We start from the raw sequence: 26,664 nt of genomic DNA, 5'->3' as shown, positions 1-26,664 counted from the left end.
CATTGAACTCAGTAAGACTTACTTCTGAGTAGACATGCACAGAGTTGGTTCCCCTCTCCGTTTTAGCCTCACAACATCACCAACAAGGCTGGATGTGGAAACAGAAAGCCTAGCAGGGGGAATAATACCCGTGCAGGGCTCCAGACCGGCATGGTCATTTTAAAAGGTTCTTTCTTTCTTTCTTTCTTTCTTTCTTTCTTTCTTTCTTTCTTTCAAACAGCGTTGCTTTAAACAATGAGTGCATGCTCAGGCACACCTAGGGCAGCCTTTTTTGGGGAAGTCCCGAGGAGGAGGAAGTGTTTTGGCTGAAAGTAAATGGAGACGGAGGATTTCAATTGAAAAAGAACACCCACAAACAAGGCGGTGAGCACAATTCATTTTTTTTAAGTATGTATTTATTATTGAAATAGATTACCTTGCATTTTTATTTACAAAAATTTCGCGACTCTGTGTGGATGACCAAAAAAAAGCCGCATGACTGCTGGCTCCGCAGGACCTTGTGGTCCCATTCCGCAGAGGATTCCATTGCACAGATTGAAGGGAATTCAATCCCATTTCAGTCCGTGGTGGAATTCTCTGACATCCCTACTGGCTGCATTTGGAGGTTGTTAGGGATATATGATGTTGTGGCCACCCAGCAGCCTCCCCAGAGCTTGTCAGGAAAAATCAGATTTCATGAGACTGTTTGAAGTCTGATTCTTTTCCTTAAGTCAGGTTCTCTGTGGCATAGCTGTTGTGTGCCCCAACCCCCACATTTACCCCTGTCCAGGGGTGTGCCTTTCACTGTGACCCTGGTCAAGCAGTGTTTCCTGTCCCTGTGTTTCCCAGCACAAACCAATTAGTGTCTACTCAGAATTAATTCCCATTGTGGTCAATGAGGCTTGTCCCTTCAATGTGCACACCAGAGTTCCCTCTCAATTGAAATAACACATTCTAAAGCACTAATTCTCTAAAGGCTGTAAAGCATTTTCCCAACGCTGCGATTCTCCTTTTTTTGGTTTATTGTCATTGGAAGTAACTAATTTAGACCTTCATTCCTGCACAGCATCAGGTTAGAAAGGGGGCTGGTTTCCCATCCCTTTGTTTCCCCTCTTTTCCCAGCACAAACACACATGTGTCTATTCAGAAGTAACTGCCATTGTGGTTCCCGAAATGTGCACTCCCGAAGTTACTGAGATCCCCATGAATTGAAGTAATGCATTCAGAGAGCCTTAATGTCAAAGCATCAAAGCTTTGAAGCTTCGACTCATAGCAGCAGGGCAGTGAGAACACTGTGTTCCTATAATGATTGTCGCTGTAAAGAAGTAGGGAAGAAACAGTGTGATTTCTGTAGATACAGGGGAGGAAACCTCCCAGGATTTTATCAAAGGAGAAAGAGGGGGAGAGCCTGGGTGTGTGTGTGGGGGGAGAGAAACTCTCTTATTGGTTGAACAACCCCTGCCCATCAGATGATGTTCACTCCCCCCCACACACACACACAGAAGTATGTTCTGTGAAGCAAGTTCTACTGGTGCTCCACCTGCTCATGGAGCCCTGTGTGAACCAAAGCCAGTTCCTTGAAAAATCCAGGAACGCCATGATTGGCTTCTTCTTCCATCTCCTTCCATTTCTTTCTTTCTTTCTATACTGCCCAATAGCCGAAGCTCTCTGGGCTGTTCAATAGGGATGGCAGAGAATTTCTCCCCGAAACTTCGGGGGGCCGAGTGCCAACATGTTTGGCCCCCCGAAGAAGTTTCCGGGAGAAGTTCTCCGCACCCCCCCGCCCCCCGCACGCCCCCCGGGACGGGACGTACCTTTCCCGAATGTCCCTCCCGGCGGCGGGGCCCGGCGGTGGTTCGTCGGGTCTTCGTCAGGGACGGGGGCGGCAGCTGGTCTTTCGCTATTTGCATTGCCCTTATTTTCGCCGTAGTCTATGTAAAGATTTACGTAGACTACAGTGACCAAATAAGGAACGCAAATGGCAGCTCCCTATGGGGGCCGCCATTTGCGTACGCGCTTTTTTTTTTTTAAGTCACCCGTGATAGGCTACGTGATGATTTACGTAGCCTATCATGGCTGACTTTGCAGATCTAGCTGTGATAGGCTACGTTAATCGTCATGTAGCCTATCACGGGGGCGTTTTTTTTTTTAACTTTTTACTTCGCGGCTGGGCGAGGCGAGGCGCCTCCTCCCCGGCCTGAATTTCGGCCGGGCGAGGCGGGAAGCCTCCCCCCCCGGCCTGAACTTTGGGGGGAGAGCAGCGAAGCGCCTCCCCCCCACCGCGAAAAGCTGCGAGACCAGGTAAGTGGCTTTCGTGCACTCCTACTGTTCACAAAAACCGTTCCGTTGACCTTAGGGATGGTGGAGAATTCCGCCACTGACTCCAATGAGGCCAGATTCTTAGAATCCACCCCCCCGAGTCCGTGGCAGAATGGACCGCCCCACCCCGCCACCCCGTGAAGTCCGACCTGGCCAGATCCTACCTGGCACCGCTGGGTCCAGGCCCAGACGGGTCTGTCCGCTGCACCTGTGCAGATGCAAAATGGCGTCCGGTGTAGCAGATGCCATTTCCATCCTTCCGTTTTGCCATGATGGGCTACATAAATCTTTACATAGCCTATCACGGCCAAAGGGAGGCACACAAATGGTGTCCGTTATGCCGGATGCCATTTGCATCCGTAGACCAGCCGCGGTCGGGGAGGATTCTGGGGGAAGGACCAGATTGCCTCCCCCCCCCACAGACCTCCCAGCGGATGAAGGTGAGTGGGGTTTGTACATTCCTAGCTGTCATGGAGAACCCCCCCCCTCCCATTTTTGTGAACTGCCTTGAAAATTCTCAAGAATTGCTGGGTGGGATGTACATTCTATGATCAAAAAAATAAGTAAATAACTCAGCATCAATGTACTTAATGCCGAGGACTAAGGGATTCAGCCGTAGGCATCACAGACAGCTTAGTCAAATTTTAAAACCCAGATCAAATTCAGTTCCTACCCTAAACAGCAGAATGATTTCATGCTTTCCATTAACTTGTGTAGCAATGCTGAATTAGGGATGTACAAAAGTGACTTACCTTTAACAAAATTTGATTCGAGGTGGGGGGGAGGCGCTCCGTCCCTCCCCCGAAATTCTGGCAGGGGGGAGGCGCTCTGTCCCTCCCCCCCGAAATTCTGGCTGGGGGGAGGCGCTCCGTCCCTCCCCCCCCCGAATCCTGGCCGGCTGGGTGCACAAATGGCGGCGGCCGTAGCCACCGCCGTTTGCGTCCCTGCAGTCAGCCGTGATAGGCTACGTAAATGTTTACGTAGCCTATCATGGCTGATTTAAAAGAAAAAAAACGCATGTATGGAAATGGCGGCGCCCATGGGCGCCGCCATTTGCGTTCCTTATTTTGACACGTCTTAGTCTACGTAAACATTTATGTAGACTACGGTGAAAATAAGGGGAACGCAAATAGCGTAGTGTCTACGCTATTTGCGTTCCCCTTATTTTCGCCGTCTTAGTCTACGTAAATGCTTACGTAGACTAAGACGTGCCAAAATAAGGAATGCATATGGCGGCGCCCATGGGCGCCGCCATTTGCATACGCGCGTGTTTTTTTTCTCCTTTAACTCAGCCATGATAGGCTACGTAAACATTTACGTAGCCTATCACGATATTTTTTCAAAATCTAGCTGTGATAGGCTACGTAAATCTTTACGTAGTCTATCACATTTTTTTTTTTACTGGAAATGGTGGCGGTGGCAGCCGGTCAGAAGACTGGCCGCTGCCGCCGCCGAACCGCTGCTGAACCATCACCGCAGCCGCTGCCACCAGGAGGATTCACCCAAGGTAAGTCCCGTCCCGGGAGGGCAGACCGTTTCGCCACCAATTTCGGGGGGCCGAATGCGCTGGTATTCGGCCTCCCCGAGATTCGTGGCGAAATTCTCTGACATGCCTAAGTACTGTTTAGACTTCACCACCAAAGCATGGAGGTTTTGCTGTGGAGCCTGATCAAAGTTAGCTGTTCACCCGTCACAAATCTGCACAACTTCCACACATGGATTTTAGTTCCCCATGCTATTTTGTGTGACTCATGTTATTCTAAAATTATTCATTACTTTTATATCCCACCTTTCTTTCCATGTTGGAAATCAAGGCAGCATGCACAGGATTCCCAGGCAATCTCCCACCCAAACCTGTGTAACTTCAGCAAGGTTGCTATGTCATGGGCCTTCAGACCTTGCCTAGGAAGCATTACTCCTAAAACAGAACTGGCAGGGCTAAGGGGCAGCATAACTGGTGTTAAAGTGCAAGCGCTGTGAGCCAGAAGAACCAAAGAGGTTTCAAGTGTACCTAGCAAGTCAGGAGGATCAACAACAAGGTAAGCGGCAACAGAGACAGCTCTGGATGGCGACGTATCTTTGGGGAAGGCATAACTCACATCCCTGAAGGACTGTAAGTGAGATAGACAAAGGGCAGGTGGGTGTTAGCTCAGCTTCCTGGAGTTTTCCAGATTTCTGCAGGGATGTGCAAATGAACGATGTTCAAGACCACCAGGACACTCCGAATGCCATCTCACTGCTGGTCTCGTGCCCAGATCCCATTCACTTTTGCGAGTGCTGCTCACTCTGTGCGAACAGGAAACTTGCACAAACAGAGCAGAGATCAAATGGGAGATTTGCCCAAGTTTCCCCAAATTTGCACACTTTTCCTGATTTGCATCACTTTCCTCCAGATTTTTTGACAATTTGCGAATATTCCCAGTGGAAATGCACTCACATCAGGAACTTCGAATGGGGCATGATCACATGTTTTGTGAACAAAAATAAAATTCTCATACAGCTCTAAATTTCTGTTAATTGAGAAAGACCCTAAGATCCTGAACCCAGTGCCAGCTCTAGGTTTTGAAGGGTCCTTGGGCAAGACACCCTCAAGGGGACTCAAGGGGACCCTTGTCCGTGAGTCTGCCTTCTCACCACCATCATCTCCCTTCTCACCACCATTGTCACCAGTTGCTATCGCTCCTCATTCCTCATCATTGCTACGATGTGCTTGCTTGACAGGCAGAGAACCAGTGAGCAAGTAGGCAGACTCGCTGAGAGAGAGGGCTCATTGAGGGTGTCTTACCCAAGGGCCTCCACAAACCTGGAGCTGGCACTGGCTGTCTGACTGGATCCTTGAACAGAACAACACCACGCTACAACATTTTGCTGCAGGGCCCCAATTGCAAAATCATATTGTGTAGGCCAGTGTAGTTTTAATTCATTGAAATACTGTTCATCTTTACCCATTTGGCCTAAATCCAGTCAGTGGCCTTGAGTGGAAACGGTTTATATCCTATTCCCAATCTGCTTGAGCCAGTAAGTTTCCCCCTCATTACCTGCTTATTAAATTTCTATCAACGTTAACAACAGGATATAGCTCCACCTAACTTATTTTAATACGCCTCCAATTACTCGATTAAGTTTTGAGGGAGGCAGGAGGGAAATGTGTCTAGATTTACTACTCCAAATACCTGACTGTCTCATTATAATAAAGTAGGCCTCAGGGGTATCCCATGAATCCGCCTTGGAACATGGCCCATCAACTGGCATAACATTTCTGTCATTTTGCTCCTAAAAGAGGCTTCATGATGAGCATAAGCAGTTTAATTACTGAAAGGAAAAGAAAAGAAAAAAACTCCTGTTGAAAATCTCCCCTCTATGTTCCAACAGATTTACCAGATAACAAAGTTTGATGGAGGGAACCCCAAGAACATAAAGTCTGTGTCTTGGCTAATCCTCTAGCCATGAAGTATATGGGGCAGAGATTCTAAGGATTGGGGCAAAAAACTTTTGGATGCCTAGATGTCTCCTACTGTATGCGTGACAACTGGTAAGGTCTAAGCAGAAGTATATCCAGCTTATTTCTTTACTTGATACATTTACATCCTGCCTTTCCTCCAAAGAGTCCAAGGGACATCCATGATCTTCCTTCTCTCGATTTTATCCTCACAACAACCCTGCGAAGTATGTTAGGCTGAGAGTCAGTGACTGGTCCAAAGACATGCAATGAGCTTCATGGCGAGATAGGGCCAGGGGGAGCCCACCCGTATAGACCAACTAGGCAGTCACCTAGGGCACCAAGTTAAGTGGGGCACCAAATTCCATTAAAAAAAACAAATTAAAATAAATTAAAAAATAAAATAACAAAGATGTCTTCATTTCAATTCCCCTGCATGTACAGAAGGAATATGACCAAGGCTGTGGATGTGAGCGAGGGACTGACTGGAGATGGTGGGGCTAAGTCAGGCTGGCCGCCCACCTTTGGGACCTGGTCCTCCCTCAAACGCAGGATATCCTCCCACCCCGCTGCTGCTTCCAGTTGGAGGCAGGGGGTGAGAAGCCCCCCCCCCCGAGAGCAGCCACTTCCTTTGCCTAGGGGTTGATGGCACTGTGCGGCCACGTCTAGGGATGGACGAAAGGGACTTACCTTGTCCCGCAGCTTGCTTTGCGGTGGGGGGGAGGTGCTTCAGTTCTCCCCCCGAAGTTCAGGCGAGGGGGGGAGGCGCCCCGCCTTGCCCGGCCAAAATTCAGGCCGGGGGGGAGGCGCCCCATCCCTCGCCGGCGAAATTCAGGCCGGGGAGAAGTGCCCTGTCTCCCCGGCCGCGAAAAAAAAGTAAAAAACAACAACAACAACACACACCCGTGATAGGCTACGTAACGATTTGCGTAGCCTATCACGGCTAGATTTCCAAAGTCAGCCGTGATAGGCTACGTAAATCATCACTTAGCCTATCACGGGTGACTTTGGGGAAAAAAAAAGCGTACGCAAATGGCGGCACCCCATGGGTGCCGCCATTTGCGTTCCTTATTTTGGCATGTCTAGTCTACGTAAAGATTTATGTAGACTACGGCGAAAATAAGGGCAAAGCAAATAGCGTTCCCTTATTTTCACCGTAGTCTACGTAAATCTTTACGTAGACTACCCCTGTCCAAATAAGGAACGCAAATGGCGGTGCCCATGGGGGCCGCCATTTGTGTACACGCTTTTTTTTTTCAAAGTCACCCGTGATAGGCTACGTGACGATTTACGTAGCCTATCACGGCTGACTTTGGAAATCTAGCCATAATAGGCTACGTAAATCGTCACGTAGCCTATCACGGGTGTTTTTTTTTTTTTAACTTTACTTTTTTATTTTGTAATGGCGGCGGTGGCACCCGGTCGGGAGACCGGCCGCCGCCCCCACCCCCGCCGAACCGCAGCCGAACCGCCGCTGGGACCCGCCACTGAGAGGGACATTTGCTGAAGGTAAGTCCCATCCCGGGGGGGGGGGCGGGGGGCCGGCGGAGAATTTCCCCAACACTTTCGGGGGGCCGAATGCGTCAGCACTCGGCCTCCCAAAGATTCGTGGAGAAATTCTCCGCCATCCCTAGCCACGTTGCCCTGAAAATGCAACCAAGAATGTTTCTTTGCAGAGCAGACGGCTGTGCCTGTCCACCTTGTGTTTTTATCAGACTCTCTGTGCTGATATAGTGCTTAGTAAACAAAAAACAGAAAACCCAGTGTGGGCGTGTTTTGTCATAATTGATATTTCTGCTTCTGAAGATGTGGGAGGGAGGTGTTGCCTCTTCATTAAATGGGAAATTAGGGATGTACAGACTGTGTAAACTCTGCTCCATCTGTGTTTTGCGGATTGTCAGGCACCTTTCAGTCCATCGTCCACTCACAGACAGATGTGAATTATTATTTTTTTCCATGCATAAAAATAAGCAAATAATTCCGTAAGACGTTTCGTAACAATTCACATAATTTACCTTAGTACGTAACATTTAGCACATTGTTCTCAATTCCATTCAACTTTTCCTTAGCAGAAACTGATGTATTTTCCTATGAATAAATATGCGTACATTTCAGAAAGGTAAAAATATATATATCTGAAGGTCTAGACTCTGCGTGGCTTGAGGGGGTCGCTATGCAGCGGATTCCGCAGGTTGGATTCTTTAAAATCCAAGCTCATTTTAGTCCATCTTGAATTTCTCCTGAATCCCTATCGAAAATAGTGGCAAAATGTTTCCCAGTTTACCCTAAACCTCAGCCTAGAGCTGCCCATGGGTGTTTGGGGGACATTATACAGGAGTCTGAGAGACAGTGATTGCCCAAGATCACTGACAAGCCTTGATGTCTGAACAAGGTTTGAACATGAAACTCTCAAATTCTCATACTGACTTAACTAGAGCCGGTGTGTTGTAATAGGTCACATCACACTGGATCTGAGTAGCTCATGATGGACCACTGGAACTCACTGGTGCAGGCCATCCCCAGTACCCACTCAGGACCTCAGTGAGCAGTGGCATACTGTCTTACATGTCACAATGGCTATGACTATATGCACAGTAATCTGACATTCAATCCCAGTCAAACAATGGAATGTAGGCCGCATTCCTATACCCACTTACCTCAGAATAAGCCCCATTGAATTCAATGGGACTTCCTTCTGCATAGTTTTGTATAGGATTACACCATAGGTTACCTGTATGCATGGGGTTGCAGCCAAAGGATACTCCCCATAGAGTTTTTAATAGGCTTAAGGGCCATCTATTTCAATGGGGTATACCCAACTTTCTCTAGATCGAGTCCAAAATTTAGACCCTGATTTCTATGCAGGTCTATTTTATGGGATATTTTTTTTTGAGCCCATGAGAAAAATCAGTTACGTTTGCTTATTCAAATGTATAAGCAAAGGTATCAGACCTTGCATAACGTTATTACCTTTAAAGCAGGGGGGCATCTTCCAGGGGTCCCTTTGCCCCCACTTGTCCACTGCCACCATGCTGTCTGAATTAGGGCTGTGCACCGCTTAGGCCCAAGGCCCGAACCCTGAGTCAAAGCGAGCCACTTCGGGTCACTTTGTGCCCCTACCGAGGTGAAGCAGATAGGGCACCAAGAGACCTGAAGTAGGTCGGAGGGTCACCAAAGCACTCAGTGCGCTTTGGAGCTTCGGCCCCCAGCCCAGCCCCCCTGATCTTGCCCCCCCAGCACCTCCAAGTCCTTACCAAAGCCGCCTTCTCTGCCACCACCACCTTCTCCTCACTGTCGCTGCCACACTGCCACCTTCTCTGCCTTCTCCACTGCAGCACCCCCACCGCCTTCTCTGCTACCACCACACCACCGCCGCCATCTTTGCTGCCACCACTGTCTTTTCCACTGCCCGCCACCTCTGCTGCTGTCATCTCCTGAGGCCTGGACATACAGCAACTTGTCTTCTTCCAGGGAGTTGCTATTTGTAAAATATTCATAGCAAAAGGTACTTCAATCATTTTCGCCTTTTACAAATGGCGACTCCATGGAAGAAAACGAGTCGTTGCATGTCCAGGCCTCGGGAGATGGCGATGGCAGCGAAGACAGCAGCAGCGGGTGGCAAAGGCGGTGGCGGCACGGCAACGGAGAAGGTGATGGCCTCAGTGGCAGCAGAGGAGGAGGCAGCCTAGGTAAGGAGCTGGGGGATTACGTGGGGGCATTGGGGGGGACCTGAAGCAGGGTTTGTCATCCAAACCCCACTTTGGGTTTGGGGCCAAGGTCCCCTGACTCGGGGGTCCCCTGAATCTGCCCGACCTGGATTGGGCCCGCCTCGGAAGCTACAAAGCAGCTTCCGCGTTGTATCGGGGGTCCCTGCACAGCCCTAGTCTGAATGCAGCAGCAGAGAGAAGAAAAAGCCCCCTTTAAAAGAGAAACCAGTGGTTTGCTGCTGAAACTGGGTGGCGTGGTGGAATCAAAAGGGGGCTATTTTGCTGTTTTCCTTTCAGATGGATTCCCCCCTCCCCCGCTGCCAAATTCATTGGCAGAATGGGGCAACTGGTGGCCTCAAAAAAGGCCAGCAGAAGTACACATGGCTCATCCCTGCTTTAAGCGTATTTCACATAGGGATGGGCGAACTAACTGCAGTCCAGGTTGCGCTCTAGATGCTGGACGCTCATCGGCCGCTGCTGTGGCTTGCCGTGAGCAGTGAGTCACCAGGCAGTCTACAAGTGCCTGGCGGGCGGTGCGCAGGTGCCCGATACCTCGCTGAGTCACCATTTTGTGTAAAAATGGTGGCTCGGCCTTTTTTGTAAAGGCCAATTTTATGCAAATGGTGGCTGTAAAGCAGCCATTTACACCTGCAATGTTGCATAAATGGTCACTTTACAGCCACCATTTGTGTAAAATCAGCCTTTATGAAAAAGGCGAAGCTGCCATTTTGTGGCTCAGTGAGAGGTCAGGGATCCCCGCGCTTGCCTGGCTCGGGGCGCACCTTGAGCCTCAGCCAGATGCCCGCAACATTCCCAATTTCATAGAGCCAACAGTATTCTTACTGTGCTACATGCTGAAAAATATTATTAAAACAGAAGAGAAAATAATCTCAGGTGCCTGAAAAAACTGAGGAAGGAAAGTCCTTTCTGAAATGCATTGGGCATAGTAAAAGTTTTTTTCAGGCACCTGAGTATATTTTCTCTCATTTTTTGGGAAACATAAGTGCCTTCCCTCTTGCTGTTTCCAGGAAAAATATTCTTAGCAATCCCTGTACACTCTAACTTTCACAAAGGCAAAGAAGTTGCCACTTGATTCAGGTAAGGACGGTAGAGCACCTTTGCAGACAATGCTAAGCTAGATTGATTCATGGTCTGACTCGGTATAGATAAGGCAGCTTCCTACCTTTCAATAAAAAAAGGAAGGGCGCTTTAATATATATATATTTTTTTAAAACTGCATTTATTACAGTTCTTGAAAAGGTTTGGTCTTTGCCCCCAGGAGACAAAAATGAATACCCACTTGCTCTTTTTCTGTAGAGGCACAGGGAAAGAAAGTGTTTAACTCCAGACTTTGATCACTATCATTTCAATGTCAGACCTTTATTAAAACTATTTTGAGTTGGACACAACTGTAGTGGCAGATAGAGTGGGAAGATAAATGTGTCTTCTGAATAGCATCAGTATCAAAAGTGGATAAGGGAGACAGCAAACTATTTCATCTATGGATTTTTCACATCCCTAAGATTTGCCACTTAACACTGATAACCCTTTCTGGCTTGGAGGGTCAAAAGGTGAAAATGATTGAGGTACCTTTTGCTATGAATATTTTACAACCTGCCTATCCCCTTTTCACTGAGATCTCGGTGCTGACTGAGGGCTTCTTCAGGATGAGTCCTTAGTTGACTGATGAATACAAAACACCTCCTGAACAAAAGGCATTCAAGATTAGCGGAAGACAAGACAGCCTACTTTAGTTTCTGTGCGCGGTACCTGAAGTATCAATGGAGATTAAACACACACACACACACACACACAACACTGAGTGACAGGCAGCTGAAATGCAGACTACCACAACACATTGTTCCTCTATTGATTGCGGAAATAATGGGAAAGTTAGCAAGTCACGGTAATGTCACGAGCAAATGATGAACTTGGAAGAACTCAAGGACCAAAAAGTAACATGAAGCAAGAAGTAAATTGAAGATAATATTTGGTTACAGCACAGTTCTCAAATTGTCCTGAAACACATCCTCTGGCCTTTGAGGCTGCGTGGTTTCTAAAATGAAGACAATGGGAAGAAACTGGTGGCTGAAACAATATAGCCATTTTATTTCACGACAGCCAGTAATGTGAACTTCTTGTAAGACATCTTCTTTCAGCACTTTATTGCAATGGAGCACATTCAGCAGTGGCTATGAATCAAAATGATGCTGAGCTATCTTAGGAGGACCCTATCCTGCAAGATGCTGGCAAGGCTTGGAAAGACTTCCCTATTCATAACAAAACAAAGGAGGCAGACTTTCCCAGACCTATGCGAGTGGAAACATGTCGGGGGGAAAGTTATTTGTAAAGCAGACACACACACACACACACACACACACAACTTAGAAAGCAGTGAGCTTGTTTTTGTTCATATTTAATGCGTATTGCTGCACAAATTGTAGAAAATGGATGCTCATGCAACCTACAGTTCTGTAAGGCTGCAAGGTGGAGGGCCATGGCTCAGTGTGATAGAGCACATGCTTGGTGTGAAGAAAGTCCCAGGTTGGATCCCTGGCTTCTCCAGGTAGGGCGAGGAAAGAATCCTGCCTGAAACCCTGGACAGCCACTGCCAGTCAGTGCTGACAGTACTGGACTAGATGGACCAGTGGTCTGGCTCAGTATAAGGCAGCTTCCGATGTTCCGATGTTCCTAAACCTAAGGCCCCTGGGAGGGCACCCCATGCCCCATAGGAGATATCAGATCTTCCCCTTTGAGGCTGGAGAGCTCCAGCCTCAGGACATTCTGACTCTACAGCAGGGGTGCAGACACTTTTTGAGCCCTTGGGCTGAATTCCATTGCAGACACTTTTTCAGCCCTCGGGCTGAATTCCATTGCAGACAAGCTTCGGGGGGGCCGCATACCAAAGGTGACTGGGGCTGACGGCAGAAGGGACAGGGCCCAAATACCAGCATACTTTAGCTTCCAGCTCTTCCTGCCGGTAATCAGTCATGCTGTGCCGAAAATTTCTCCCTCATGTTTTCTTTTCCGGCCATCCTCATTCAACTTGATAGAAAGAAATTGTTTTTGAAAAGAAATTCAAAGGAGGAGAAATGTCGGAGAAATTCTCATGGGCTGGGTTTGAGGTTCTTGTCTTACCTTACTTATGAGGTGGCTGAGGAGTGTTCATGACCAGTGGTGTAGTGGTGGCAGGTTGCGCCGGGGCTTTGCTCCGGCTCTTTTTTTGAAGCCAGCCCCCAGCCAGGTCGCAGTCTGCTAGGGGAGGAGGGAGCAGAGGGAGAGCGGGGGGCTGCCTCTTGGCTGCCTCTTATCTAATACATAGAGCCAGCCAGACAAAGGGAGCGAGCGAGAGAGGGAGCCTGAGGGAGCTCTGCAGCCTCCTCTCACCCCCCTTCTCCTCCTCAGCTCTTGGCTTCTCTGCCCATCCCTGCGCGCCCGGCGCTGCCTTCATCTCCTGCAACACCGGCCACCCGTTCAGGGCTGCTGCTGCTGCTGTCCACGGCAGCAGCAGGAAGGTGGGCACTGCTACCATTATTTACTTATGGGGCAGGGCAAGTGGCTGGTTTGTGCCAGTTTTTAGGATTTATCACACAGTCCTATGCATGTTTACTCAGAAGTCAATCCCACTATGTCCAATTGCCAATTGGGCTTTCTCCCAGGTAAGCATGTGTAGGACTGCAGCCTTAGCTGCCTTCCCAAGATCTCTGTAAATGTAATTCAGAATAAACACCCATTGGATTGCACCATTAATTCTTGAACATTAATTTCTACAGTAAGCAGAACTGCCAAATGCAACCTGCTCTGTCAGCTACACTTTTTGGTAGAAGGTTGGCATGTACCTGGGCAAACAAGCCCTGGTGGAGGGAAGGGAAACAGGAAAAAATAGGATGTGACACATAGGATGAGTCGTACCAGCATTTCTGCCTTCCCTGCCCCAGAACACCCCATTTTAGCCGCTCGGCACTCCTCTTCTGAGTACGGAGCGCAGGGCTGTTCTGAGCACGGGGAGGTGAGGGGAGATCGGTCCCCGGAAACCAACGTATCCTAGGGCCATCTAGCCACTGACGAGTCAAGTGGCCGTAGGATTGCTCCCTCAATGTGTCTTTGTGATGTACATGGTTTCAACAATGCTAATAGCATCTGTTGGTGGGTGGGTCAATAATAATTGGGATCACACTCACAGCAGGTGGGGAGAGGGAGTTTACCCCCTGCTGCAGTCCCAACCAGTGGTATTAGCAATATGCAAAATTAGGTGGGTTGTAAATCAAATCTGCTATGTTCGCAATGCTCATATGTGTACCAAGCTTGGATGGCCATCCAACGAACTTGATTATTTAAATTGAGACTGAGCACCTGCAAGGTCGGCATTCCTTTTCTTCAGCCAGAAAGGAGCTTTTCTAACGTGCCAAACACATTAGAAATTGCCCTTTCATACTTGAAGCAGTGCAGTACTCTTCAGAGAAAGCAAAAATCAATTCCATCTGTGTTGCATGAACTGTCAGATGTCTTTCATTCTGTTGTCCACTCCTTGATGAAATTGGATTTTTTAAGAGATCTACAAGAATTTTGTTCCTGTTTGCACATTAGTGCCAATGTGCATTTTCACAAGTGCACACTTGAGTGACTCCTCCCAAAAAGTTTTTTTAAAAAACCAGTCTGTGGAATCCACACAACTCAGAAAAAGCCTGTCCACAGCCTGAGAACCTTCCTGGAATGGTCATATGACCACACCAGGGCGTGTCATATGGGATGGTCACATGGGCATTCCAGGAAGTGCTGCCAGGTTGAAATGCTATCTCTGAAGACAGCAGCCCTTGCTAGGAGTGCATGCGCATGGTGTTTCAAAGAAGAGGAGGTCAGGAGGAAAGTGATGTGCCCTGAGATGGCTGGCCAGCAGGCAAGGAGGAGATCTATGCTTCCGTGGCAGTTCATAGATACAAAATGAGAACTCAGAATAATGGAGAACTTTAGTCCGAGGTTGGACAGAGCAATTCAGAACCTGGAGAGTGAATTACGATTTCTGTTGGGGTTAGTTTGCCCATCGCTAGTGGTTTCTTTGAAGCTGCTCACATGTGCTAGGAGAAATATGTGGACATATCCACTTGCACTTGAATACTTTACTGCAGAAGCAAATGTAATGCCCACTCAAAATTAAGAGGTCACCCTGGATTCCCAAAACAAACAAAAAAGTCATGGCACTACTTACTCCCTAGTAAGTGAGCTCAGAATTGCAGTGTTAACAGTGCAATCCTATACATGTCTACTCTGAAGTAAGTCCCATTGAGTTCAATGGAGCTTACAGTCCCAGGTAAGTGGGTCTAGGATTTCAGCCTATGTTTGCAAGCCTCGTGTATGAGTAAACATGTTGCATGGGCTTGAAAAATTGAGATAATTCTTCATTCAAAGATGGCCCAAGTTGGTGGATTACACATGTTTTCATTTGTGCATTCTGCTTATTAGAACAGATGCTACTTCTTGAGCCAAAGGAAGCTTCCAGGATGGCCTGCTGGGTCAGGTAAAGGTAAAATGTGTCGCAGTCGAGCAAACATGCTGTGACCAAAGACTCGTAAACTGTCACTAGTCTTGTGCCTGAAGGATGGTCCCCTGGCCAGATGAAGGTGGAGGTTGTCTTCCATGAGTCATTCTGCACTCCCCTTCCTCTCCATAGTGAGAGTGCTTTCAACTTGCATTTACACTTGAAAGGTTGCTCAGTAGGTGACTTACCTGGCAAATTACCCTTCTGAAGTGATAAGATGACTTGAAAGAAGCTCTCTTCTCCCACCCTTCCAAGTTTTCATATTAACATACTTCAAAAGTTGAGAAGTCCAAGGAATGAAAGTGATCAGCTGTTGCTCCTGGTTGCTCTTTTGCCTCCTGTTTCTGTTATACCTTTCTCAAAGTAGAAAAATGTGCTTTGTAAAGTCGAATGAATTAAAACTGGATACACTTTAAGAAGCATTGTATAATTATACTGAGATGATTCACTGTGTGTTTTGCTGAATGATCAGGTAACAGGATGGTCAGGTTAGCTAGCATCATATCCATCACCAAGAGGGTAGGGTTAGCCCATGATGGCTCAGACTACACACAGAAAACATGAGTGTTACACTAAGAACAAGACTAGCTCAAGACATTAGCTGCCTGAGGCAAAGGACAAGATGGTGCCCATCAGCCAGACTGGCAACTGAATCTTACTTCAACTGGTGTCAGAACCATGTCCTACACTGCACCTGAGGGCCACAGACTAGGAGAGAGAGCAACAGTGTAGGCTGTGTAGTACTCACAGCTCCATCCAGGCTACTCCCCACCTTTCAGCATCAGCCACCTGAGAATGCTGCCTTGATAGGGATATTAATGATAGGGCCAGCCCTGATTGAAACCAAAACAAAGCACACCGTTGTAGCTACAGCAGGCTCTCATAGAACAATCCCCACCTCTGGGTTGGAAGATGGTGCTAGAGATGAATAGAATGTCATGGTTCTGCTCTGGAAAGTTTTGGTGGAGCCAGGATGGAATCCATTTTGATCCACCAAAATTTTGTAATACATTTCATAATCCAGGATGGGGAACCGGTGTCTCTCCAGGCATTAGTGGACTCCAACTCCCATCAGCCCCAGTCACCATTCCCAAAGGTCACGGGTGATGGGAGTTATAGTCCAACAACATCTGGAGGGCCCCCTGCTGTAATCCAAAGATGGATAGCGCTTCCCAAATGTGATCATCTCACCCATTCCACCAAAGCAATCCAGTTGCCTTTGCCTTGACTACAAACATCTCTCAACCACTCGACTCCACCTCTGCCCATGAAAGCCATTCCCCTGTTAACCTGGAGAGCAAAATGGGGCCTTTATGTTCTCAGAGAAAGTATGCTAGAACTGAGCCAACTTTTCTCAGGTGACATTTTTCTAAGAAAATGTCTGAGATTTTCCTTTTTCTCACCACTACCTAGGGATGGCGCAGGCATCTGATTTGGTCTGGGAGTCCAGTGGACTCCCATGCCTCTGAGCCATTCCTGCCAAGCCCCTGCCCCTGCTCTACTCCCTTGCCATGCTCAGTGAGCCGGCCACACTCACCTGGGCCCCATCCTCCAGCACTGCAATCACCATTTTATGAAAAACGTGGCAATCTGGAATGTGTGCACATAGAGCTATATGCAAAATGGTGCCATGACTTGCACATATATGAAAGATTACGGGTGTAAATAGCCCATTTATGGGGGGGGGGGAATGAGCGGGGCCATGGGCAGTGCAGGTGCTTGGAGAACCCAGTCGGGCGTTGGGGTGCCTATCCATCCCTACCACCACCACCACCACCCTAGAAAAAAAAGGCCACTTCCTCCAAATATTCAGCACCATTTCTCTGGCAAAGTGCCTACTCATGGACCACCTCCTTCATCAATGCCCCCAGCTGGCAAGCTGGTGAGGAAGACAGCAGTGCTGTAATCTGTGCTAGGCTTTCGATACCATTGACCATGGTATCCTTCTGAATCGTTTATCTCGGCTGGGCTTGGGAGGCATGGTTTTAAAGCGGTTCCAGCCATTTCTGGAGGAACACTCTTAGAAAGTGGTGCTGGAGGACTTCTGTTCCACTCCCTCTCCCTGGCCATTGACCTGTGGGGTGTTGCAAAGTTCCATCCTGTCCCCCATGCTTTTTAACATGTATATAAAACCATTAGGGGAAGTCATCAGAAGGTTTGGGGACAGGTGTCATCAGTGTGCGGATGACACTCAGCTCTATTCATTTGCACCTACATGTCCCAGGAAGGCTGTCCAACTCAAGAATCAATATCTGGAGGCTGTTTGGGGCTGGGTGTAGGGATGGCAGAGAATTCTGCCACGGATTTCAGTGAGGCTGAATGCACTGGCATTCGGCCCCCCGAAACCCGTGGCGGAACGGCCTCCCACCCCCCGCCACCCCGCGACGGCTCCAGCAGCAAATAGCAGCGGCTCTGGCAGTGGCGGTGGTGGCTGGTCTCTCGGCTGGCTGCTGCGGCCACAAAAGGCGGCCGTCGTAGCGGCCACCATTTGCATCCTGCCAGACTGCCGTGATAGGCTACTTAAGTATTTCCGTAGCCTATCACGGAAAGAGCAGGGACGCAAACAGCATAGTGGCTGCCGTTTGCATCCCTTCTCTCTGCCGTGATAGGCTACGTAAATACTTACATAGCCTATCACGGCAGCCTGGCAGGACGCAAATGGCGGCCACTACGACAGCCGCCATTTGCGGCCACAGTAGCCCGGCCGCAGCCAGAACTCCCCCTGCGGATGGCCCTGGCCGGTGGGTCTGCAGAGCCACCGTGGAACGGAGCCAGCCAGGGAGGATTCCAGGGGGAGGGGCGGAGCACCTCCCCCCCACCGCAGATGCCCCTGCATTGAGCCAGGTAAGGGATTCGTTCATCCCTAGATGGGTGAAAGTAAACAAGCTGAAACTTAATCCAGACAAGATGGAGGTACTGTGGTTTGGGAAACCAACTACTCTGGTTTACCAATGGTGTTAGATGGGGTTGCACTCTCCCTACAAGACCACGTGTGTAGTCTGGGAGTCCTCTGGGACTTTGCACCAACTGGGAAGCCCAGGTGGCTGTGAAGTCCAAAAGTGCATTTTACCAGCTTAGGCTGTTATGCCTGCTGTGGCCCTGTCTAGAGAGGACAGGCCTTGCCTCAGTTATCCATGCACTAGTGACATCCAGGCTGGACTACTGTAAAGTGTTGATTGTGGGGCTGCCTTTGTAGTTAGTTCAGAAACTATTTTTTTCTTGTTGGTGGTTTGTTTAATCTTGTTTTGGAAAAGAAATAAAAGTTTCCTTTTTAATTAACAGTCGGTTCAAAAATTTCAGCTGCTGCAGAATACAGCCACCCGACTGTTGGTGGGAGTGAGGCGTCACATAATGCCTATACTGCACCAGCTGCACTGGTTACCAGTGTGTTTTGGAGCCCAACGTAAAGTGCTGTTTTTGAACTTCAAGGCCTTAAACACATTGGGACCAAATTAGTTGAGGGGCTGCCTTCACCCATGTCAGCTGCCCACACTTTAAGATCAGCAAGACAGGCTCTTCCCATTTGCCACCTGTGGGGGCAGTTAAGTGGGTGACCACACAAATGAGGGCCTTTTCTGAGTGGCCCTGCACCTCTGGAATAAGTTGCCATTGGGGGTCCAGCAGGCCCCATCATCACGGGCTTTTAAGAACGCCCTGAAAACATACTTTTACTCCAGCCTTCCCCTGATTATGTTTTATCAGACTGAGTTGTGGCTACAGTTGTCTGTTCTGTGTTGTAAGTTTTATTTTATGCTGGTGTTTGCTGTTTTTTAGAGGGTTTGCTGGTGTTGCTGTTTTTATGCCGTTTTTTACTATTATTAATACCATGTCAGTTTTTATTACGTGTTTTATTGTTGTATGCCACCTTGGGTGGGCTTCTGCCCTGAAGGTGGCCAAGAAATGTTTTAAATAAATAAACAGATAAATAAATAGGTGACTGGGAGCCACCTACTCTTTTAATTTCCCACAATGCCACAGGGTGATGCAATGCCAGGAGGATTGTGGGACATTAAAATGGTAGGGTGTTCCCACATCTAGACACCTGACTCAGGGGGGTGGGGAGCACAGACAGCAGCAATGGGTCCAGCAGTGATTCTGGGGCCCTGAGGATGCTGTGTGATGATACTGGCCCTGCTAGGGCATCAAAGACCAGGCTTATGTAAACGGAGTGACTCCGTGGTGCTCTGTGTGTGTGTGTGTGTGTGAGAGAGAGAGAGAGAGAGAGAGAGAAAGAGAGAGAGACATGCACGCACGCACGCACACACACACATCCCACGGCAATGGAGGAATTGCCCAGCTATTATTATGAAGGCTACTGAGGCCACCAATTTGTTAATAAAAAAGGTGATGTGGTAAAAAGAAATTAATGACAAATAATCCACTATAAAACAGCATCCAGGTTTCAGAGTTATTGAGCTGTAAGTAGATCAACATATCAGCTATAAAGCCACTTGCTGGGCAGTCTCTGCCCCATTATTAAGAGATAAGAGAAAAGGAGGGGAACTGGTGACTTAATGTAGGATATGCATCTCATGCCATCAGATTACATCAGGTTCATCAAGTCATGCTTATGTAACTTGATTTTAATTTATGGGTTTTATTGCTGGCAGTTTTCTGAGATTACGATTTGATTGAACGTCTGTTGAATGTCTGTAAAGTATCTGCTAGTTTGTAAATGGACTCTAATGGATTGCATTGCTTGCATCTTCCTTCATGTGGCTGTTCACCTTTGCATGGTGTACTAGACAAGCCACATCTTGCTTTGATTGCACACAGCAACAGATATAATAACCATATGTCAAAGGCTATAGCGTGACAATGCTCTCAGAATGTTTTTTTCTGGGGGGAAAAATCAGCAGCATCTATGGATTTCAGCACCTAGAGGTAGAACAGATCTGAGATTCTCCAGCTTTTCTTTTCCATATATCACTTCTATGCTCTATATTGGATGTCGCTTTTTTCAGATTACATTAGAGAGCCAATGTGATGCACTGGATATTTTGCTGGACTGAAATCTGAGTTCAAATCTTGGGAGAAATGCGCACAAAAATTCCTATGCATTTTCATGTGGCCTTTTTGTTGTTGCTGTTGCTGAATTCACAAACCAATGTGGAAATGGCCCGAAACTAACTTACGCTAAGGAAAAGGAGAATCAGAGCAAAACTGAAATTGATAGATTCAGCCATCTCTACTTTTGGATGTATTTCCAGCCCTGCTGGTCATCAGCTTTGCAAATTGAAACTGCTACTATGTTGAGACACCATGTCAAGAAACACATGTCCTGGCTGTCTAAATTGGACAGACTAATGGGCTACAAGGGGGAGCAAACTTTGGTGTTTTGAATCCACATTGGTCTAGTCTTGAATCATTGGTCTACCCTCCCCGTTCGGGGAGAGTAGAGCTCAGTGAATTTTCCCCAGCTCGGCCCCTAGACTCTGGCTCGTGCAGCCCCAAGTTGGCACAACTCACTGTGTGATGAGTCAGGCCAGGTCACGGTTTCCTGCTTTTTTTAAAGAATGTGCAAATCATGATTTGCGCAAAATTGTGGGTACAAATATTTATGGAAATCATGATTTGTGCAAAATTGTGACTGTAAACCGTGCAATTTGCGCAAAATTGCAGGCATAAAAGGTCTAATTAAACCACTTATGAAGCCATTCGGTGAGGTCATTAGGAGTTTTGGGGTGGGGTGTCACCAGTATGCTGATGGTACTCTGCTCTATTTCTCCTTGTCATCAGAGTCGGCTGAGGCAGTGAAGGTGCTGGGCCAGCGCCTGGAGGCTATGTAGGGATGGGGGAGAATTTCTCCCCGAAACTTTGGGGGGCCGAGTGCCAACGCATTCGGTCCTCCGAAGGTTGTTCGGGGAGAACTTCTCCGCCCCCCGCCCCCCCCCCCGGGATGGGACTTACCTTTCACGAATGTCCCTCCCGGCGGCGGGTCCCGGCGGTGGTTCGGCAGGTCTTCGTCAGGGGCAGGGGTGGCAGCCGGTCTTTCGACCGGCTGCCGCCGCCGCCATTACAAGCAAAGTAAAAAAACAAACAAACGCCCCTGTGATAGGCTACGTAACGATTAACGTAGCCTATCATGGCTAGATTTCCAAGTCAGCCGTGATAGGCTACATTAATCATCACGTAGGCTATCATGGGTGACTTTAAAAAAAAAAAGCGCGTACAGCTAATGGCGGCTCCCATAGGGAGCCGCCATTCGCGTTGCTTATTTGGTCCCTGTAGTCTACGTAAAGATTTACATAGACTACGGCGAAAATAAGGGCAACGCAAATAGCGTTGCCCTTATTTTCTCCGTAGTCTATGTAAATCTTTACGTAGACTACAGGGACCAAATAAGGAACGCGAATGGCGGCTCCCTATGGGGGCCGCCATTTGCGTACATGCTTTTTTTTTTTCCCAAAGTCACCCGTGATAGGCTATATGATGATTAACGTAGCCTATCATGGCTGACTTTGCAGATCTAGCCATGATAGGCTACGTTAATCGCTACGTAGCCTATCACAGGGGCGTTTTTTTTTTCTTTTGAAGTTCGCGGCCGGGGAGACGGGGCGCTTCTCCCTGGCCTGAATTTCGGCCGGGCGAGGCAGGAAGCCTCCCTCCCCCAGCCTGAACTTCAGGGGGAGCAGCGAAGCGCCTCCCCCCCACCGCGAAGCAAGCTGCGAGACCAGGTAAGTGACTTTCGTGCACCCCTAATAATGGGCCGGATGAAGGCCAATAATCTGAAGCTAAATCCTGACAAGATGGAAGCTCTGTGGATTGGTGGTTCCTGAGTCTGGGAATTGGGTAAGTGACCTGTCCTGGATGGGGTTGCACTCCCCCTGATGGAGCAGGTACATAGCTTGGGACTACTCCTAGATCTATACCTGTCACAGGAGCCCCAGGTGGACTCCATAGCGCAGAGTACTTGGGGCCAGCTTCGGCTGATCTGCCAGCTACAGCCTTTCCTGGACAGGGATAATCTAGCCACAGTAGTACATGCACTGGTAACTTCCCAGACTACTGCAATGCACTTTGTGTGGGGCTGCCCTTGAAGATGACTCAGCAGTTGCAGCTGGCACAAAATACAGGAGTTAGACTGCTGTCTGGAATACCTCATAAAAATCATATAACACCAGTTTTAAAGGAATAGCACTGGCTGCCTATATGTTTCCAGTTGGAATTCAAGGTTTTGTTGATGACATTTAAAGCCCTAAGTGGCTTGGGACCTCAGTATTTGAGGGAGCGCCGCCTCTCCCTATATATGCCTGCCCAAGGACTGAGATCTGTTGGAGGGGCCCTCCTCCACTGCAACACATACACTACGGTGGGACATGGGAGAGGGCCTTTTCTGCTACCCTGGTTGTGGAATTCCCTCCCCTTGGAGGCCCGATTGGCACAGACATTGATCTCATTTCGGTGCCAAGTAAAAGCATGGCTTTTTACCAAAGCCTTTAAGGGCTAATATGCATTCCCTAAAGTAGCAACCTGTTTTGACTGTTTTGTTGTTTTAAATTTTAATTGGTCTTAACTTGTTTAATGGTTTAGTACATTTTTAGCTATTTAAATTATTTACTGTTTTATACTGCTTAAATTGATTTTATCTGTATGCCTCCCTGAGATCATAATGATATAGGGCAGGATACAAATGTTTTCAATGAATAAAAAATAAAAAATAAATACATTTGCACTTCAAAGAAACCTACTGCAGACTTTAGGGACAGTGACCTCCTCACTGTTTCAACACCAAAGGGCACAATCCTATCAGGATTGGTGGCTGCCTCCAAACTTGGAGAGGACTGCCTATCCAATGCAGGGCAGGACCAGCACAGAGGGGATCATTCCCTCCGTACTTCAGCTGCCCTGCATTCGCTGGGAAGCCGATTTTGGCTGTCTAGCTGCAGGAAGTCGGAGTGGGGGGGGGGATGCCGGTCGGTGCATAGGAAGCATCAGAATGGCACTTCTGCCCTCCCTGCCCTGCTCCATCCCCAGGAATGCCCTGTTTTTGCCACTCCATGCTCCTCTTACGAGCGCGGAGTGCGGGGCCGATCCACTGCCTATGAGACAGCATGGGAGGGGGTGGAGGTCAGTTCTCAGGGAACCAACCTCAGAGCGAGGGCTTCGAGGTCGTTTCCTGGAAACTGACTTATCCTATGGCCGTCTAGCCGCTGACTAGCAGCCATAAGATTGCACCCTAACTTGATTATCCCTTTATGAACTTTGGTTTGAGCTTCTGAGAACAGCACACTTTACCTGTGCCTAGCACAAAAACCCCTCAGCCAAACTGAAATTTGCAGGTGGGATGCCCTCCAGAGGGGTGGTGTGTTCCCCAGCTTCCATGTACTTCTGTGCAAGCAGTGAAAAGTTATAGCTATTTGCTTTGAGATATTTCCTTGAAAAAATCAAATTTCACCTGCACCTTGCACAAAAACCAGTAGGCCAAACTGTCTGAACTTTGGCATGTGGGATGCCCTCCAGGGCAGCTGATAGTTTCTCAAATTTCATGTATGTATCATGAAAACCAAAAAGGTTATGGCTTTTTTCTGTTTTCCCATGCAAGTCAATGGGAAAATGCCCCAAATGAGTGATTTGGATGTCCAGATCTCGCTTTGGTCTGAATCGGTCCGAAGCAAAGTAGGGCCACTACAGAAGGTCCAAAGCGGCATCCGAAGTGAAGTGAAGGGGGCTGTGCACAGCTCTATTTTATATGATACACAGTATTACTACAATCTCCCAACTATTGACTCCAGAGCAGTCTTACTGACTTCAATAGATTTGCTCTGGGGTAAGTAGGTCAAGGATTGTGAAAGGAAACAACCTCCAGGTCACTGATTGAGGAAAAAAACTGTTGAAGTGTTTAAAGTGAGTCTGTTTTTATTATAATTAAGATATTACCGCATAAACAGAGAAATGTACTTGGAAGACGCACCGTAGGTAATTGCCACTTTTCAAAGCACTTGTCTCACACCCACCAATTATGTTCCCAGGGTTATTAGAATTCCTTAGGAAAGGCTTAGATGCTTTAAATAAGGAGCATTTTAATACCTGGCAGCTTCTTCTCACCTTAGAACAGCCTTCCCCAACCTGCTGCCCTCCAAGTCTGTTCAAGTTCAAGTCCCCACCCAGCCATGAATCTCATTGGGCCAGGCTACCCTACCTCACAGGTCATTGTGAGGATAAAATGGAGTGGAGAAAGAGGACCATGTAAGCCGCCTTGGGTTCCTTGTAAGAGGAAAAATGGTGGAATGTAAATGTAATAAATAAATACATAAATAATAAAAATGAATCAGACAGTTACATCTGCAAAACTTGCATATGAGAAAAACAGTCATTCCAGAAAAAGTAGTGTCTACCTCTCTCTCTCTCTCTCTCTCTCTCTAGGTGATGCAAGCGCAGGGCTGGTCCAAGACTTTTTGCTGCCTGGAGTGGAAGAGCAAATGGTGCCCCCCACCTTCTCCAAGACAAGGTGTGGAGTACTGAAGGCTGGCCAAGTTATTTTGGTAACGGAGGTGGAAGATCCCCCAGAGGCCTATTCCCAGGAGAAAAAAGACAACCATAATAAAGGAAGTAGCAGGTTGCTGCTGGTGGGGCTGTGTGCATGTGCCGCAAATCGGTCTCAGCTCAGACACACACCCCCTTACAGTGCAAATGGAGGCTTTTTGAAAGCCTAATTGCAGCCAGGGGCATTTTCAAGAGCGGGGATTGTCTGTTGAGAGGGGGCAGGAGAAAGTATGAAAGACTGAGTGAGCGAGCAAGTGTGTCAGTATAAGTGTGCGAATTGGGTCTGGGCAATCATGTTGCGGCCACATGCAGCAGCGGGGTGTCACCTACCAGTCAAGGTGTGGTCTCACCCACTGCTGGTATGAGCCCCCCGCCCCCCATCCTCCTGACATGCTTGCCCAGAGCCAATTCGGCCCTCAGGCCAAGAAGGGTTCTCCACACTTGTCTTAGAAGAAGCATTGCCTCTTCTCTCACACAGCACAGGTTGCCTCTTTTTTGATGACACTTTCCATCCGCAGATTGTATGCGTACTTGCATTTTTAAAAACAAAGATTAAAAAATTATGCTGGCTGATTAATTGGGAATACCTTTTTAGTCGATTTTTAAGAAATTACTCTAATCGGTACTGACTGATCGACTAAACATTGCAGCCCTAGTTTTATGCTGGACCATATGGTGTGTGAAAATATTATTAAATGGCTGCACAGAGCTTCAGATATAATTATTTGCAATGCCAGGTACCTCTCGTCTCTTATCCATCTCCTTGGAATGCATCATCAGCACAAGACTTCCCCAGGTGGCTTTTGTTGTGTCTTTCCTGGTTGTTGGTAAAACACCCCAAACTGTTATTTCAGGAAATGTTGCTTCTCTATATTAGCAAACCAATGTCCTGACCAAAACAAGTAAGCAAAGAAGAAGAACTGTGGCTCCGGAACCACTGGAGCATTCTAAGGCCTCCTGTGAGGCTTTGGCAAGGCACTTTGCAGATAAAATTGATCAGATTAGGTGTGTTACTCTGCACACTGTGGATACAGTTAGTGAGCAAGAGGCGGCCTGTGGCAAACCAGTTTTGTGGGATCGGTTCCAGCTTCTTCCTCCTGATGAAGTGGATGAGGTGCTTTCATCTGTAAGGCCGACCACCTGCTTACTTGATCATTGCCCATCTTGGCTCATTTTAGGGATGGCGGAGAATTTCTCCCCGAAACTTTGGGGGGCCGAGCGCCAACGTGTTCGGCCCCCCGAACAAGTTTCGGGGACAAATCCTCCGCAGCCCCCCGCACCCCCCCCCCGGGACAGGACTTACCTTCCCTGAATGTCCCTCCCGGCGGCGGGTCCGGCTGGCGGTTCATCGAGTGTTTGAGCGGGGCGGGAGCGGCAGCCGGTCTTTCGACCGGCTGCCACTGCCACCATTGCAATAAAACAAAAAAAACAAAAACGTCCCCTGATAGGCTACGTGACGATTGACGTAGCCTATCATGGCTGACTTTGCAGATCTAGCCGTGATAGGCTACGTGAATCGTCACGTAGCCTATCAGGGGGCGTATTTTTTTTTTTTTTTTACTTTCGCGTTCGCGGCCGGGCGAGGCGGCAAGCCTCCTCCCCGGCCTGAATTTCGGCCGGGCGAGGCGGGAAGCCTCCCCCCCAGCCTGAATTTCGGCCGGGCTAGGCATGGAAGCCTCCCCCCCGGCCTGAACTTCACGGGGGGAGCAGCGAAGCGCTCCCCCCCACCGCGAACAAGCTGCGAGAAAAGGTAAGTGACTTTCGTCCACCCCTACTCATTATGAGCTGCAGAGAGAGACTGGGTGAGGGGATCAAGGCGGTGGTGAACGCCTCCCTTGAGGAGGGAGTGATGCCATCAGCCCTCAAGGAGGCAGTGATAAGACCGCTCTTAAAGAAGCCCTCCTTGGATCCTCAAGTTCTGAACAACTTTCGCCCAGTCTCAAATCGGCCATTTTTGGGCAAGGTGATTGAGCGGGTGGTGGCGGTGCAGTTGAAGGCACACTTGGAAGAAACTGATTATCTAGACCCATTTCAGTCAGGCTTCAGGCCTGGGCATGGGACAGAAATGGCCTTGGTCGCCTTGGTGGATGATATGAGGAGGGCTCTGGATAGGGGTGAATGCTCCTTCCTTGTTCTCCTCGACCTCTCAGCGGCTTTTGATACCGTTGACCACGGTATCCTCCTGGACCGCCTGGAGG

The 26,664-nt window shown here is 48.3% G+C and overlaps 1 long non-coding RNA gene across 1 annotated transcript; it reads left to right on the top strand.

Annotated features, from left to right (window-relative positions):
• Window positions 1-281: 281 nt before the first annotated feature.
• Window positions 282-25,175, top strand: LOC146360087 (uncharacterized). The gene is made up of 3 exons (XR_014787474.1): window positions 282-363; window positions 5,671-5,830; window positions 24,347-25,175. It is a non-coding gene; the product is annotated as an uncharacterized LOC146360087 (long non-coding RNA).
• Window positions 25,176-26,664: the final 1,489 nt, after the last annotated feature.

The sequence above is a fragment of the Heloderma suspectum genome, chromosome 1 (assembly GCF_057233095.1).
Source record: "Heloderma suspectum isolate Gila_16-S chromosome 1, 16-S_ref, whole genome shotgun sequence".
Classification (NCBI taxonomy): domain Eukaryota; kingdom Metazoa; phylum Chordata; class Lepidosauria; order Squamata; family Helodermatidae; genus Heloderma; species Heloderma suspectum.
Note: the sequence above shows the minus strand (reverse complement) of the source record. Positions and strands in the feature narration are given on the sequence as shown.